This window comes from Ursus arctos, unplaced genomic scaffold, assembly GCF_023065955.2.
Source record: "Ursus arctos isolate Adak ecotype North America unplaced genomic scaffold, UrsArc2.0 scaffold_7, whole genome shotgun sequence".
NCBI lineage: Eukaryota > Metazoa > Chordata > Mammalia > Carnivora > Ursidae > Ursus > Ursus arctos.
In genome coordinates, this window is record NW_026623089.1 from 61,735,361 (window position 1) to 61,749,682 (window position 14,322).

The following is a 14,322-nucleotide window of genomic DNA, read 5'->3' on the forward strand; positions in this document are numbered from 1 at the left end:
GTTTTGTTTTGTTTTTTTGAGTGCTCGGTTGTTATTTTAGGTAACTATGGCCTCGTGAAATGACTCTGCAGTGTTGAAATAATTGCTTCTTCATTTAAATGAGATTGTTCTAGAAAAACGTAGACTATATTCAGTTAATGGAAAAGCTATTCAATACCCTAGTTATAATAAAACCTCATTTAGAATTTTCAGAGTAGAGGAGAATTCTTCTTATAAATTTCATTTCTCATTAAATAAGAGTATCTTTAAAATACTTTTGGATTAGCTTTTATTATTGAAACATTTTAAGAAATGGATCACTCTACCTTCCTAACTTAATAGTTGAGTAAAAATGGACATAATTATATAGGTCTTTGATCATTTAGGACCCTCCAACATGAGGCACGTAGAGTGATGCTTGAAAGGATAAGAGATTTTCCATTATTATTAAAAATGATTTGCATTGACTAGTGTTCTGAATAAGGATATGAAATAAAGCAGTATTGAATGAATCTGTCTTATCTCTAGTATATTTCTCTAAAAGTTATTTTTAATACGTACTTTAAGCATATTTCCTCATTTTTTTTCTATTTCCTATAGGTTGAGAACAGAAAACTCCAGTTAAATTAAAATGCTAGGTTTTTTTAAATTTCCATTAATTAATGCTTTATAGCATTTAACTCATTTTTCTACATTTGAATCTGAACCAATTAAATAATCCCAGCAGAGAACTATTTTTTTCTTCAACTTCAAGTGTCTGAAATTATAGATGTGAAAGTATGCAGTGAATTGTAATAATGGTGTAACACAAAAAGGTATTATTCAAAATATTATTAATAATAATACTTAACCTTTACTGGGTATTTAATAAATTCTAGGTATTGAGCTAACTGCTTTATAAACACTATCTTATTTAATCCTCACACCACCCTCTGAGAGAAATACTAGCATTATCACCATAAGGAACCTGGGGATTAAGACTAAAGGCCTAAGAGTCTGAACCCTGGAGGCAAGGCTATAGGAAACGAATAGTCAGTTTATTTATGCATGTGTGTTTCTTTGTATCCTTAGGGCTCCAGGATCAACTCTATGGGAGAAGTACTAAGAGCCAAGCCCTGCCTGATCTGGATAAATCCACACAGAGATCATAACACAAGCCTTGGTCCATCAAACCGCAAAACGAAGTGAATTGAAAACACATTTCTTAAGACATTAGTTGAAGCTTTCATAGAAAGTTTCTGGTGGAGAGAAATGGAAATCCATTTGGGACTGAGTACGCTATGGTGAGTGTGCTTTCAGTTCCATAGATTCAAATATCAAAACTAAAAATACAGGAAAGCAGAGGACGTGTAAAACATTCCCAGCCAACTGCTTCCTGACTGCTGACAGTAGGAGGCAAAGAACATCTAGTGAAACAATTTGTTGTTCAACAAAATAGTTCTCGAATCTGTGAAGAGAAAAACAGCATCCTCTCTTTATTGTGATCCAATTGATCCAACAAAGAGGTAGGTATTTGCACGGGTTTTCTTCTGGGGTCAACTGAACAAATTTCACAATCTCAAAAGTGAAAAGGAAAGTAAACCCCTGAGTTTGACAAGCTCCTGCACCATTTATGTTGATTTAACATTTGGAAACCCTATTATATTTTGCTATTTCATTCACTTATTACCATTATATTAATTTTGGAGGAGGCTGTCATATTCTATTTTCACCCAATAAATCACAATGAAATGATTAAATATCTTATACTTAGCAATTAACGAAGGACTTTGATCTTTTCCGAAATCATTCAGAAACTGCCAGTATAATGATAACACACACTTGACTGCTTTCAAATCGGAAAAGTCCCCGAAAGAAAAAAGAGAGAGAGACAGACAGAAAAGAACTTCTGTTTTAAATTAAAATGAGAACTGGATTTCTGAGGGCATGTGCACATTAATTTTAAAAGGCCTTGACTTCTTTATCAGGTGGCATTATTGAAGCCACTGACCTGTTTTAAAAAAGGAGAGGAAAAGAAATAACACATTTGGGTGCTTTGGAATTAACAGATTGGTTTGATAGCCTACGCATGCTGCATTCATTTACTTTTGTCTGCTAAATGGCTAGATAAAACTAAATAGAGTGAGCAATTTGGCAATCTCAACTCCTTAGACTACCATATATACGTAAATGTATTATCACAGTGGAGGAATATTTCTTATCTTGCCTGTGTGCCTCCCAGTGTACAGGTGAAGAGAACCATCGCGCTCATTTCCCAGGGAAGGTTGAAGCCGGGTGGTGGCATTGGAGTGTTTGTCTCTAACCGCCAGGAAATTGTGCCTTGATTTGTTTTTCCTGTTGTTCAGGTCCCACGAAGCCCTCCCCTCAGTGCCATCAGAGTTGGCAGATTCAAATATTGGGAAGACGTTGTCATTGCAAAGGCATTGAATTTGATTCTAAACATACCTAGTTTCAAATCCGGGGTATAATTACTAGTTATTTAACTACAGGAAAATTTCTTAACTTCTTTGAACCTCCGTTTTATCTTTGTTTTGGCAATAGTAAACCTCTTCTGCAAGGACCAGAGATGTTGGGTAGTACATGTGTAATATATGTATGGTAGATAGATGTTTATAGATATAAATACATAAACACATAAGTATATATATAACTGTATATAGAAGACATAGTTTAATGTGCCTGGCATAAGTGGAGATGAATAACTAGTAGCCATTAGTAGTAGTAGCATGAGACAATTTTGTAGAGAAGTTAACAGTTTGAGTTCTGAAATCAAGCAAACCTGACTTTGAATCCTGACCCCACTACCTAAGAATCTTGTAACCATGAACAAAGCAATTTAACTACTCTGTCAGTTTTCTCTCCTATAAAATAGAGGGAAAAAAATCCTTACCAACCAGAATTTTGTAGAGATTAAATTAAATTAAATCGTGTACATAAAGTGTTTTGCATAAAGCCATCAACTGATAACTTTTTAAAGAAATAGCTATGGATACTGGATTAGAATAATGTTTTACCACTTGTTCTATCTCTGTGATTTCCTGACCTGAAAAGAATGTTCAGTATACATTTGCTGGATGGTCCTTTAATTGATAGATCATGTCTCATGGATCAGATATGACGCACCAGCACTCTTATTCTCAGCTTCTTTTTTTCCCCCATATATCAGATCAGCAGTGCTCATTTACAGCCTGACTCTATATTTTGATTGATGTGTGGTAGTCTTAGATTTGAATGCAGACAATAAACTGTCACAGTTGGACTTGGGATACCATCAGGCTCCCTTGACACTGTCAGGATTAGCTTTCTGGAGAATCCTAAAATGTAGGAGGAACTGAAATGAGAATATAAGATACTCTTACCAAGATACACTATCAGAGTAGTGTTGGGCAAATTGTTTATCTCTTTAAGCTAATTTTCTCATCTATAATGCAGAGAGAATTGATTATAGGGTCCTTTCAGTATCTAAAATCCTCATGCCCTCGTTATGAGTCCTGAGTACCACTTACCTCTCCTTTACTTTGGAGTTATAGCTTTCTCACCCAGGTCTGTAATCCATCTCAAATTAATTTTTTAGTGTGGTGTGGGGTAGGGAATGAGGTTAATTTTTGTTCTATATCCAGTTATTCCAGTGTCATTTATGAAAAGGCTTTTCCTTTTTTTTTTTTTTTTCATTGAATTGTCTTGGTGCCTGTTTGAAAATCAATGACCATGTATGTGGGTGTCTATTTCTGGATTCTCTGTTGTGCTCCTTTGATGTCTTTCTCTCTTTCATCCATACCATGTCATCTTGATTACAGTAGCCTTTATGGTGAGTCTTGAAATCAGGTACTGATTGCTCTGACTATGCTGTATCCTGTGGATTTCTATATACATTTTTAAATCAACTTGTCAATTTCTACTGAAAAATCTGTTGAGATTTTTTTTAGATTGTATTGAATCTGTAGGTCAGTTTAGAGAAAATAGACATCTTAAAAATATGTAGTCTTTTGGTTCAAGAAATGATATATCACTTCATTTATTTAGATTGTCTTTTATTTCTCTCGGCAATATTTTGCAGTTATCAGTAGAGAACTCATATATTTTTTGTTTACTTTCTCAATGTTTTGCTTGATTGCTATTATAAATGGATTTTTCTTAATTTTATTTTTCAATTTTATGCGAATATATAGAAATCCATTTGACTTTTGCATGCTTGCCTTAAACCCTAGAAACATTACCTTATCCTACTACTTCTAGTAGGGTTTCCTTTCTTCTTCTTCTTTTTTTTTTTTTTAAGGTTCCTTGGTAGAGATAGTGCTACTTCTTCTCTTCCAGTGTTTGTGATTTTACTTTTTTAAAACTTACTTTGGTGCACTGGCTAGGACCTCCAGTACCAAACTGAATAGAAATAGTGAGAGCAGATATTCTTGTGTAGTTTCTCATCTTAGGAAGAAGCATTCAGCTTTTTACCACTAAGTGTATTGTTCCCTGTTTTATTTTGTTTTGTTTTGTCTCACTGTAGATTCTTTTATTAGACTGAGACTGTTTCCTTCTGTTTCTATATTGAGAGGGGTTTTTTTCATGAATTAATGTTGATATTTGACAAACACTTTTCCCGCATGTATTGATTTCATCATATGGCTTTGTTCTATTATTCTGTTAATGTCATGAATTACATTGATAGATTTTTGAGTGGTAGCTCAGTCTTGCATTCTTGGGAAAAAGCTTACTTAGTCATGCTATATTATCCTTTTCATATATTTTTGTATTTGATTTGCCAATATTTTGTCAAGGATTTTCATCTATGTTTATGAGGCTCGTTATTCTGTTATCCTTTTCATATATTTTTGTATTTGATTTGCGAATATTTTGTCAAGGATTTTCACATCTCTGTTTATGAGGCTTATTATTCTGTTATAGTTCTGTTATTTTTTGTACTATCTTTGTCAAGTTACTATTGGGGTTATGCTACCACAAAAAAAAAAAAAGTAGAGAAGTGTTCTCTAAAAAGAGTTTGCAAAAGAATGATATTATTACTTCTTTAAATATTTGATAAAATTTAACACTGACACCATCTGGGCCTGCAGTATTCTTTTAGGAAGTTTTAAAAATAAATTCCATTTTTAAAACAGACACAGAAATACACATATTGTCTATTTCTTCCTGTGTATATGTTGGTAATATTTACATTTTAAGATATTTTAAATTTCATCTAAAGTTGTTGAATACATAATCCCTTCTTATTATCATTTCCCTGGTGGTTTCCTTCTTGACCCATGGGTTAAATAGAAACGTGTTTTTTAATATTCAAATATTTGGAACTTTTTGGACATGCTGTTATTACTATTTCTGGTTTAATTGTGTTGCTATCAGAGAACATACTCTTATTAATTCAATTTTTTAAATTGTGTGACTTGTTTCATAATCTAGCATATGGTCTATCTCAGTAAACATTCAATATGCACTTAACAAGAACATTTAATATGCAGTTGCATAATATTGTACAAATTATCTATATCCCTGTTGATTTCTTTTTCATTATATAACTTACTGAGAGAAGTATTTTAAATTCTCCACCTATAATTTGTATAGGTCTTTCTTCTCCCTTCAGCTGTGGTTGCTTTTGCTTCATGTATTTTTAATCTCTATTACTTGGTGTATACACATTTAGGACTACTATGTCTTCCCAATGAATTGACCAGTTTATTAATTGAACAATGTCCTTCTTTATCTCATGATATTCCTTATCTTCAAGCCTATTTTGTCAATATCAACATAGTCACACCAATTTTCTTGTTTATTGTTGCAAAGTATATCTTTTTCCATCCTTTTAAGTTCAAACTCTCTGCACTTTTGTATTTAATATGTATCTCTTGTCAATAGCATAGAGTTGGGCTTTGCTTTTTTTTTTTTTTTTTTTTTACCCAGTTTGATCATCTCTGTCTCTTATGTGGCACTTATATTTAATGTAATCGTTGATATGATTGGGTGTTAAGTCTACCATTTTGGTCTTTGTTTACTCCTTAACACATGTCTTTGTTATGGATCATGCTCTGTTGCTAACTGTATGCCTTCTTATTGGTTAATTAAATTGATTTTAGGGGTGCCTGCGTGGCTCACTCAGTTAAGCATCTGCCTTCAGCTCAGGTCATAATCTCAAAGTCCGGGGAATTGAGCCCAGGGAACAGGCTCCCTGCTCAGCAGAAAGTCTGCTTCTCCTTCTCCTTCTGCCCCTCCCCCCATCCCGCTTGTGTGCTCTCTCTCTCTCTCAAATAAATAAATAAAATCTTGGGATGCCTGGATGGTGCAGTTGGCTAAGTGTCTGCGTTTGGCTCATGTCATGATCCCAGGGTCCTGGTATCGAGTCCTGCATCGGGCTCCTTGCTCAGCAGGGAGCCTTCTTCTCCCTCTCCCTCTGCTGCTCCCCATGCTTGTGCACTATCTCTCTTTCTCTGACAAATAAATACATAAAATCTTTAAAAATAAATAAATAAAATCTTTTTAAAAAATTGATTTTAATATTCTTTTTAAAATTTTTCTACTGTCCTCTAGCTATATGTCTTTTTTGTGGTTACTCTTGGATCATGAAATGCATCTTTAATATATCATAGTCTATTCATAGTTAATATTGTATCACTTCACATAAAATATAACCAACTAGCAAAGTATAATTCCTTTCAATCGCCTTCCTTTGCCTATTATCATATATGTTACACTTACATGTGTTATAAACCCCACAATGCAGTGTTAATACTTTAAAACCATCAGTTTCTTTCAAAGAGATTAAGAGAAAAATGTATTTTTTACCCACATGTTTACATTTTTGATGTTCTTTATTCCTTCCTGAAGATTCAAGTTTCATCTGCTGTCATGTCCTTTCAGCCTGAAAAACTTATTTTACCATTTCCTATAATGTATTTTGGCTGGCAAGAGATTATCTTGGCTTTAGTTTATCTGAAAATGTTAATCAGTTAATCAAAATACTGAATCAGTTTGCTCATACACCATTAAAAAAAAATCCATATATTCTCCATTGTGGCAGAGACATTTATTTCCCACAAAATATCCAAGACTTACTCATATTTCTCAACCCTCTTGCAATCAGGCAGGTCATGAGCTCTGTAAATTTGTTACTTCTAGGCAAAACATTTAAGATCAGGTACGAGGTCTCCACTAGCGATCTTGCTTTGTAATCATGAAGGCCGTATATATCACCTACAAGATAGTGGAGACTCTGTCAGCCTTCTTTCTGAAACCTCCTTATCCTGTGACCTGCACTGGACTACAGAATGGGCATGATATAAACTTAGGTTGTATTAGTCTAGTGAGATTTGACAATAATTTGTTACTTGACCTCATCTAGACTAACAGACCTGCTGATTTGAAATTATATACTAAATTATTACAAGACTATATGTTTTTTAGGATATCCTTTCTATTCTATTGATCTATCTGTTCTTTCTGATACCAATACCAAACTTCTGATTATTATAGCTTCATAATAAAATATGATGTTGGCTGGGGAAGAAAAACGTCATTATTCTTCTTTTCAAAAGTGCTGGTGTATTCTCATACATATCATTCTTACAAGTCACTTTTAACTTTAATCATGTTCCCAAAAAGAGTCTAAATGGGGCTCAACTTATCCATTTATTTAACTAAATTGAGACTTCTTATCTAAGGACATATTAGATGTATCCATTTGTTGGCCCTGTTTATATCCCACAGTAAAGCTTTATAGTTTTCTCCATACAGATTCTACACAGCTTATATAAATTTTTTCTTGAGTTTTTTACTATGGTAAATGATACATTTTTTCATTGTATATTCTTACTGGTTATTTAACATAAATATTCTTGACTAGAACCTGTATATAGCCTTATTTACTACATTGGATCATCCTCAAGGCTAAGTAATGTCTTGCATGATATATATCCAATTCATAGAATTATGCATTCTATATGCCCCCCTGAGTAAGGCACCAGAGTATAGAATAATTTTTGAAAGCATATTTTTTGTTGTTGTTGTTGTTGTTGTTGTTACTGTATTGTTTAAAACTTGAAAGGGACTTTCGGATCACCTAGTCTACTTCTCTCATTTTTTATGTGAAAAAATAAAGGCTATTTCAGAGAGAACACTTCAGTATCAAGGCTATAATAATTTCATTTTAACACATATTTACTGAGCACTTGCCGTGTATTTGATATCCTGATTCTAGGGAACCCAAAGATTGCCACAATGTAAACTGAGATAGGCACATAGTGTCTACTCAATAAATGCTTGATTGATTTGACTGCTTTATTTTGAAAAAAACATGTCATTGCTAGAGGTCATTGCACATCAGCTTTGTGGAAGACAAGCACTACAATCTTGAAAGTTACTTGAGTGAGATTCTGCATCATTTCATAGTCCCCACAAAGTCCTCTGTGAATTTCAGAAGGGAAAACCTACCACTCTAAGTGGAAAAATATATAGCTGGCTGTTCGGAGCTCCTGCAGGAAGTAGGTGAAAGGATTTCTTTTTCCTCTTAGGCTTCCTGAAGTATTTTCCATCTTAACAATAAATTACACATGGTTCTTTGGCCCCAGGAGCCTACTTTTCTAAGTTTGTTTTTAAACATGGCAGGGGTTCGCAGACAGCTGCCACTAGAAACATCTATGACTTTATTCCCTTCAGTTAACAGCTGAGTACATTAAGACATGGCAGTACTTTCCCAAGGGTTACATCCAAGCCAAAGGAGATTAGGACAAGACTCAACTCATGCACATAAGAGTTAGCACAAGTTAAAAATAGAAATTAATTTTTAAGAAGCTAAATTAAGAACATGGATAAATAAGTCAATGTGGGTTAGGGAAGAAAACTAGGATGTACCAAGCAAAATCTCTGGCCGTAAGATTTATTATATAATCAAGGCTAAGACCACATCCTTAGTAGCTCAAGTCTCAACTCTGCCATTTGCTAGCTATGTGATCTTTGCATTTTATTTAACCTCTCTGAGCTCCGCTTTCCACATCTATAAAGTGATGATAACATTATACCTACTTTAAAAGTTTCTATGAGGGTTATATATGACCCTTGGCAAATATGTGCCATCGTGTCTGGTACAGAGTAAGCCTCAATCAAGTAATAGAGCCTCAAGGACAGCAATTGAATACTGACAGATAATAGTCTGACCTAGGAGAGCAGTAACGATGCTCCTGTGTTTTTAAGCTAATAGTTTGAGAGCTAGTTTTAAATCAACCAAAATGAGGGGTGCCTGGGTGGCACAGTTGTTAAGCGTCTGCCTTCAGCTCAGGGCATGATCCCAGAGTTCTGGGATCGAGCCCCACATCAGACTCCTCCGCTATGAGCCTGCTTCTTCCTCTCCCACTCCCCCTGCTTGTGTTCCCTCTCTCGCTGGCTCTCTCTCTCTCTGTCAAATAAATAAATAAAATCTTTAAAAAAGAAAAAAAATAAATCAACCAAAATGAGAGCTTCTTCAAGCAATATCATTCATTTTAATTCCACTACATACAAGGCAGTATGCTAGGCAGTGTGGGTTACAAGGATGAAGGAGGCACGGTCTCACCTTCCGGTATGCACTAAATCTAAGGGGAAAAGAAGTATCACTTAGGAATACAAGGGACTATAATAAGTACCATATGATCATCAGTGAATTCTCTAATCTCAGAGGGAGAGTGATTATGCTCGTTGATGTGATCAGGGAAAGCTTCAAGGAGGAGGAAGTATTTATAGAGTCTCAAAGAGTCAGTAGAGTTTTGAGAGATGGAAGTGACTGCAGGTAGTTGACTTGAAAAAATGAACGGAAAGAAATAGGGCCAGAAACAAGAAATGAAGATTGAGTATATATTCATTCACTCACTTATTCATTAATGTGATAAATATTGGATGTTTTGGGATCAAAGAATTGTTAGTTTGGTTGGAATATAGAACTTGTGTGGAAGTCAGGAATACATCCCTGACTTCCAGCCCCACTATGCTATGGTCCCATGTATGGGAGAGTCAGAGGATCCTTGTGAATAAGAGAATAATCAGAAATGATTGGACTTCTGCTTCTAAAAGGATTACCCCATAGGTTTGATGTTTTTAAGGGAATCCTGGGAGGACGTGATGAAAGTCTAGATTTGAGGATGGCAATAAGAACATTTTGGAGGACAGTTGGCAAGATTGATCACTGGTTGGGGAGGGGCATAAACCCAAAATAAATTAAGTTCCTCACATGTGTGACTCATAAAATAATAAGTCGTTATCAAGTTTGCAAGTCAGAAAAAAGCTGATGGGGGAAAGAGATGGAAGGAATGTTGATGCCAAAGTTGAATGAACATAATGGTTCTAAGGTTTTCATGGGAAAATCTGAAGAAGACTCGTGATGAATAGAATCACCATGGAAGGAGAGAAGGGGAATGAGGGCAAAAGCTCGGTGGATGCCTAGTCCTAACAAGTATAAAAAAGAGAAATCAGTGGAGAAGCCATACACATCAGAGGGAAACTTGAAGAGCTCAGAGTCACCCAAGTAAAAGGAAATTTCAAGTAGATGATAAGCAGCACCCATAGCTTCCAAGGGATTGAGGATGAAAACTGATGAAAAATAAACATGAAATTTAGTGATTAGGAAGTCACAAGTGACTTTGAAGAAAACAATTTTAGAAAACAGAAGAGGTCAAATGCAGATTGCAAAGAGTCAATAGGTCAATATGCAATTAGAAAATGGTGCTTGAGAATAGATTGGTTTTGTGAAATTTGGCAGCATGCCCCAAATGGAGTTACAAGAAGAGCCCATGGTCAATTTTATCTGCAATAATTCCCTAATATGTTAACTGCTTGCATCATTTTTGTCCAAATTTTGTTTTAATTCACATTACCTAATTTACCTAATTTAATTCACATTACCTAATTTTATTCTCACAACCACTTTGTAAGGCCGGAGGTCAGGTACTAGTTTCCTCGTTCGTGGGCTAGATGGTGGTGGGTGTGATGGAGGGTACTTGTTATGATAAGCACTGGGTGTTGTATGTAAGTGATGAATCACTGAATTCTACTCCTGAAACCAATATTGCAGTGTATGTTCACTAACTAGAATTTAAATATAAATTTGAAAAGAGAAAAAATAAATAAATAAAGAGATCAGAGATATTAAGCAACTTATGCCAGGTCACACAGCTAATAAACAGGGGCAGGACAAGGACCCAGGTCTTCTGTCTCCTGGTCCAACACTATTTCCGTTGCTCCACACCAAATGTACAGGGACCACTTGGCAATATAGCTCATGTTACCAGCAATGAAAGTTTCAAACCACATATAAAGCCCGTATGAAATGAAAAGCACATGGTATGTTAGAGACAAGGTATGTTTCTCTTTTTCCAGCACACTGGAGACATGAGGGTTACCCTGAATTTGACTTTCCTAGCCAGAAACCTTGGTGCAATGAGGTCAGCACTTGAGATTATCTTTCTCTCATCTTTTCCTCTTGAGTAGCCTGCCAAGGATAAGCATCACTTTGTCAGTGTCTTGATTCACCTGGTGCCTTTCTATCATCCAGGAAGCTGATAATGACCCCAACTTCCTGAACGCCTCAAATCCTATTTATTTTTGCATAATCTATATTGAAATCCTCACACTTTTCTTTGACATCTGCAAGACCCTAAAGACATATATTATTAGTGGTGACAATAAAAGTTTCTGGATATTCAGTCAGGAGAAATGAGGTGGCAGTGGACTTTACTAGGATGCTTTTCTTAAGAAAGAAGACCATCTAACTTTTCCATATTGACGCATGATTTCTCAGTTCCTCCCACTGTCATCCCTTCTCTTCTATCCTCTAGTCCTTAGCCATGATTACTAGTTGATGCATAATTTTTAAAACAGGAAAATGAACCAAGATATTCCATGGATACGATAGTCCTCTCCTTCATGGATAATCTCAGAGAACAAGTACTCTTGGCTAAAACAAGAACATCACACACTAGACTCTTCTGCAAATTCCTGAGTCATGAGATAGGATTACAGCATCTATGTATTTCTGAAAATGTTCTTTCATGCTTCAGAAGCCATTGGTTCACAAAAAATTGTCAACTGTATTTTCATCACGGAGCTCAGTACTATGCAGATATTTGTGTGCTCTCATTGTCTTAGGAGCCGTCATTGTCACTGACTGCTGCCTCAAAGAGTCAAAGTTTAAGGATTTTTAGTGGAAGCAGTGACCTGTTGGCCCAGGACAGCACCTAGTTCAGTGGTGATGGAAGGTACTAGTGGATGAGACTTCTAGACAATGGGGCTCCCTTTGTTCTTTGCTCATCACCTGCCATTGTGCTTCAGGTGTCGAAAGAACATGCACCTTAGAGAAACATGCTACCTTGGATACACGTACATCTATTATTCCTGAACACGGACTCTGCCCTGGACGCTTACCAATTCACCTCCCTGGGGAACCATGTGTGACCCTCCTGGGCCCTCCACTCCTTACCCTTCTCTTCTAAGGCCACCAACAATGCCAAACCTAAAAGCCTTGTTCCATGAAATTGTCCTCTGTATCCCATCCCTTTCCTGCTAGTCCTTCACTGATGGTACAGGGTTAAAATGATAATTTTTCAGAACCTATTCATTAAGTATCTACTATGTGCTAAGTCTGAGCACTCTATATGAATAAAAATCATTTAGCCTCGGGGCACCTGGGTGGCTCAGTTGGTTAAGCATCTGCCTTCGGCTCAGGTCACGATCCCAGGGTCCTGGGATCCAGACCCACGTCAGGCTCCCTGCTCAGGGGAGGGCCTGCTTCTCCCTCAAACACACCACCCACTGTGCTTGCTCACCCTCTCTTTCTCTCTCAAATAAATAAATAAAATCTTTTTTAAAAAATGATTTAGCCTCACAAAAAACCTCATGAGGTAGGTATTTTCCCATTGAACTGATGGAGAAACCAAGATCAAATGAAATAAAGTAGCTTGTCAAAGGTCCCAGGATCAGTTGTGAGGCAGCCTATAGTCATAGCCAGGTCGTCCCGACCCTGAGCTCTCGTGCTTAAAAACCATGCTCTTTGTCAGGTTAAAGTGTGGGTTTGGGCAGGGATACGGGGGTTGTGCAGTCTGGACAGCACACAAAGGTGTTTGCAGAGGGGCCTTGGGGAGCCTGCCCTCTGCTCACACAGCTGGGAGCCATGGGGCTGCATCTACCCAGAGCAGGAAGCAGCAGCCGAACCTAGGGATCAGCCAGCTCTGAGGCTGGGTTCTGGCTCTGTCCTCACTAGCTTAACAAATAGAATACCTATAAAGTCTTAGCATGGTGCCGACAAAGAACACGTGCTCAATAAATTTGCTTTTATTGTTAGGTGCTAAAATGCCCGATGATATTACATTTCTGCTTTTTCTCTTCTCTGCTCCCTAAAAGCAGAACCATCAACTATCTAGGTGGTCTTTAGAAGGGCACATCACTTTGAGGCATTAGTAGTAGTTCCCTTCCCCAGTGTAGAGGGACAGAACTCCTCTGGGCACTCTTGGGGTCCTTGCCATTAGAAGAGCGAGAAGGTAGCGATAATGTTAGGGAAGGGGGGCTTCCTCGGCCTATTCATTTTTGCAGAGGGCATCAGCATAGCCACCCTTAGAAGAGGAGGGTGCTAGCCTCACAGCTAAAAAGGCAATGTAACAAGATCTTTCTGTGTTGTGACTGTTGAAAACTACAATCTGTCTGACTCCTACGAGGGAAAGGAGACTAGGATTCAAATGGGTGCAACGGCCCAGCTACCTGGAGGCTTGAGAGATAACTCTGGACAGAATAAAACTGTTAAGAACCAAGAACCATGACTGTGGGAACCTAAGTGAAGCGAGGGGCACTCTTGAAAAATTAGGCATTGAGGAAATAGGTTCAACTCTCTCAAAGGAGCCAAGACCTGGTTCATCAGTTTCCAGAATCACCCAGACTACTCAGGAACAACTGTCAACAGAAACCCCATAAGGCAGCGATAGGTAATGATCAGAGTGTCCCCTCCTGCATGTAAAAATCTGAATAACCTTCACATTCTTCCTGCTCCTAGAATCTAATTTGTGGCTCTTGGAAATGTGAAGAGATGGCGACTTAAAAAAAAAAAAAAAAAAAAGCCAAACTTCCTACTATTCTGACAGAGAACTCAGATAGGATTTGGTTGAAAAATAAGAGAGGTGACCATATTTCACCCAAGGTTTGGGGAGTCATTATTTATGACTACTGTTATTTGTAAGGATGAGGATAGAGATAACAATACGTGTCTCGTGAAGAGAAAGCAGCCCAGCCTGACTTCATATTTTCCAAGAGTAATGAGAAAAAAAAGCCAATGCAGGGTGAGAGCTATGAGCCCCTCCTGTCTTCTGCTAGGGGCTCCACCAGTGTGGTGGC

The 14,322-nt window shown here is 36.9% G+C and overlaps 1 long non-coding RNA gene across 1 annotated transcript in view; it reads right to left on the reverse strand.

Annotated features, from left to right (window-relative positions):
* The window catches only part of LOC123001322 (uncharacterized), a 265,092-nt gene that overhangs the window by 175,601 nt on the left and 75,169 nt on the right, over positions 1–14,322 (reverse strand). The gene's annotated exons all lie outside the window — the stretch shown is intronic.